Source organism: Galeopterus variegatus, unplaced genomic scaffold (assembly GCF_000696425.1).
Source record: "Galeopterus variegatus unplaced genomic scaffold, G_variegatus-3.0.2 Scaffold341, whole genome shotgun sequence".
In the NCBI taxonomy this organism is placed as follows: Eukaryota; Metazoa; Chordata; class Mammalia; order Dermoptera; family Cynocephalidae; genus Galeopterus; species Galeopterus variegatus.
In genome coordinates this window covers 513,923-517,627 of record NW_007726452.1, presented here as the reverse complement: position 1 = coordinate 517,627, position 3,705 = coordinate 513,923, and positions in this window count along the sequence as shown.

The following is a 3,705-nucleotide window of genomic DNA, read 5'->3' as shown; positions in this document are numbered from 1 at the left end:
ATGAAATGCCTAGCCATACAGTTAGCATAGCTATTGCCTCAACCCGGCAATTTGCATAGTCCTGTAGTTTTACAGGAGCCTTAATGCTGTGCTTACTCACAAATGGGTTTGATACATCATAATAAATTCAGCATAACTAGGAGTTAGTTACTATCAAGACTTTCAAAAAATTATTAGCAATTAAATCCAATGCTTAAAATAACAAGAACAAAACATATACTGTGTGTTTAGAATTTAGACTCATGTATCTACTAAATTTCCACTGTCTGAATTTGTTTTTTATCCTTTGTGCTTAGTTTTCTTAAAATTTGAGAAAAGCAGTGATAGTATTTGGATGTGTTGTCTCCCCAGAACTCATGTAGAAATCTGATCCCCAATGTGGCAGTGTTGAGAGCTGTTTGAGTCATGGGGGAGGATCCCTAATGAATGGATTAATGCTCTCCCTGGGGGGTGGGGGTAGAAAGTGAGTTCCCACTCTATTAGTTCCCAGGAGAGCTGGTTGTTTAAAAGACATGGCACCTCCTCTCTCACTCTCTTGCTTCCTCTCGCCATGTGATCTGCTTGTACCCGCAGGCTGCCTGCCTCTTTCCACCATGAGTAGAAGCAGCGTGAGGCTCATGCCAGATGCAGCTGTCCCAGAATCATAAGCCAAACAAACCTCTGTTCTTTCTAAATTACCCAATTTCAGGTATTCTGTTATAGCAACACACAAATGGACTAATACAGAAAATTAGTACCAAGGGGTGGGGTGTTTCTACACAGATACCTGAGAATGTGGAAGCGCTTTTTCAACTGGGTAATGGGCAAAGTTTGGAGGAGTTGGGAGAACTCAGAAGAAGACAAAAAGATAAGGGTAAGTTTGGAACATTTTAGAGGTTGGTTAAATGGTTGTGACCAGAATGTTGATAGAAATGTGGACAGTAAAGGCCATGTGGATGATGAGGTCTCAGATAGAAAGGAGGAACTTATTGGGAATTGGACAAAGATCACCCTTGCTACACTATAGCAAGGAAATTGGCTGCATTGTGCCCATGCCCTAGGACTTTGTGGAAGTTGGAACTTAAGAGTTGTGAACCAGAATGTTTGGTGGAAGAAATTTCCAAGCACCAAAGGATTCAAGAAGTTGCATGGCTACTTGCAACAGCCTACTCTGAGTTATGGCAACAAAGGCATGACATAAAGCCAGAATGTAAAAGGGAAGAAGAGCATAAAGATTTGGGAAATTAGCAGCCTGGCTATGTGGTGGAGAAGCAGAGAGCATTTTCAGAAGAAAAATGCACTGGTGCTAAGAAGATTAGTACAAAAGAAAGGGATAAACAAGAGAAGGGGGAAAAGGCCCTGAAGACATTGCAGAAACCTCTGGGGCCAACCCTTCCATTTCAGGCCCAACGGCCTAGGGAGACAGAATGGTCTCGGGAAACAAGCCTGAGGCACCCTCCACAGGCTCCCTGTCCAGGGCCACCTAGGGAAGCTGCTTCCAGCACCAGCATCCAGCTGCTTTGGCTGCTCCAGCTGTGGCTAACTTGGTCCCAGGTATGGCTGGACATGCAGCTTTGGAAAATACAAGCCGAAAGCCTTGGCAGCGTCCATGCGGTGTTAGGTCTGCAGGCTTGCAGAATGCCAGAGCTGTAGAGGCTTGGGAGCCTCCATCCCAATTTCAAAGGATGTATGGAAAAGGTGGTGGCCCAGTAAGAGATCTTTCTCAGGGGTAGGGTCACCACAGACAGCCTTCACTAGAGCAATGCCAAGCAGAAATGTGAGCTCAGAGTTGCAGCAGAGAAACCCCATCATCATCATGCCCAGTGGAGCTGTGAAAATGAGACTGTCATGGAAACCCTCGACTTGCAGAGCTACCAGAGTGGAACACCAGCCCGGGAGAGCTGAAGTGTGGCCTGCGACCAGGAAAGCCATAGGAGCAGAGCTGCCCAAGGACTTGGGGACACAACCCCCACACCAGTGTGCAGAGGACGTTGATCATGGAGTCAAGTTACCTGATTCATCAGCTTTGAGATTTAATGCCTACCCTGCTGGGTTTCAGACTTGCTTGGGACTTGTTACCCCTTAATTTTGGTCTGTTTCTCCCTTTTTGAATGTGAATATTTACCCTATGCTTGCGTTACCATTGTATCTTGGAAGTAGATAACTTGTATTGGCTTCACAGATGGGACTTTGAACTTTGGACTTTTGAGTTGAAACAAGTTAAGACTTTGGGGATGAATTAAATGTATTTGCATGTGAAAAGACATGAGTTTTAGGGGACCAGGGCAGAATATAGTGGATTGAATTATGTCCCCCAAAATTCCCTGAAGTTTGAATTGTGTCCCCCAAGTTTTATGTATTAGAAACTTGGTCCCCACTTTGACTGTTAAGAAGGTGGGAAATCCTGTTATAGTAATTGAAAGGTGGAGCCTTAAAGAGGTGATTGGATTGTAGGACCATGCAGTAGTGAATGGACTGAAAATGGTGGTAAGGGGCATGCTTCTGACGGCTTTAAACGAAGAGGACAGTCTGTCTTTCACTCTCTCTGATCCCTCTGCTTCCACCATCTTGCAATGTAAGACCCCTGGGTCACTGTCATCACCACTAGATGGACTTTGGACTTCCTAGCCTCAGAAACTGTAAACAATAAATATCATTTTCTTTATAAAACACACAGTTCCAGGTGTTTTGTTATAAGCAGCAGAAACAGACTAATACAAGTAGTTTACAAACTATGTATCACTACCCATTTGTGGATAATGAAGTAAATGTAATAGGTTGTAACCAGCATTTTAAAGTTAAATAAATAGAACAGAAACAATCAGAACACATCCCATGGTTTCTTAGCAAGAACCGTATATGAGGGGTCTTCAAAAAGTTCATAGAAAAATTTGTATTTTTTTAAATTCCATTTTCCACTAACTTTTTGAAGTACCCTCATACATTACAATGAATGAGTCATGTTGTAAAATGTATTTTTAATGTACACTTTTTTAAAAGTTTGTAAAATGCCCACAGAAAGAGCCCAGACAAAATCTGCTACATTTTTTTCTACTGAATAAATCTGATTTTATCTTGCTACCTCCTTAGTTAAGAATAATAAAATAAAAATGTTATAGCCAGCCAAGTTTTTCTTTAGTAACTCTTATGTCATATATATATATATATATATATATCCTTTAGAATGACTTTTACCCAGCCAGTATCTCAAGAAAAGAAAATGGACATGATGTTGGGCAAGAAGTGATCACACAGTGCATCCACGTTGCCGTGGCTTGGAGGAAGTTTAATGGTGTTACCTAGGCAGTGTCAAGGCGCTGAGGAGACGGTGGATCCAATTAGATTTTCACTTCTCACTGGAGGGACTTGTCCCACTTAGATGGCTTTGAAATGTCTTTCTATGTCCCATAAAAGGACAGAATGTAACACCAGAGAAGAGAAAATAGCTTGTCACAAAAACCAGAGGCAGAGAGACTCGATGTGTGGCAAAGTGAGTTTGAGGCAATAGAACCTCCCTGGTCATGCCTGACCATTCGGGATGAGGTCACCAAGCCGGCATTCACTTATTAGACCAGCATGGAGATGCTTTCCTGGAAGACATGAAACAGAAGCTGATTACAGGAGACATTATGTAAGCTTTAGAGATCACTGGACATCATCGTTCAGAGTCAAGCATCCATAGTTCTCATTCTAGCTGTTAGTCATTCTTAAGAAAGCAAAAAAATG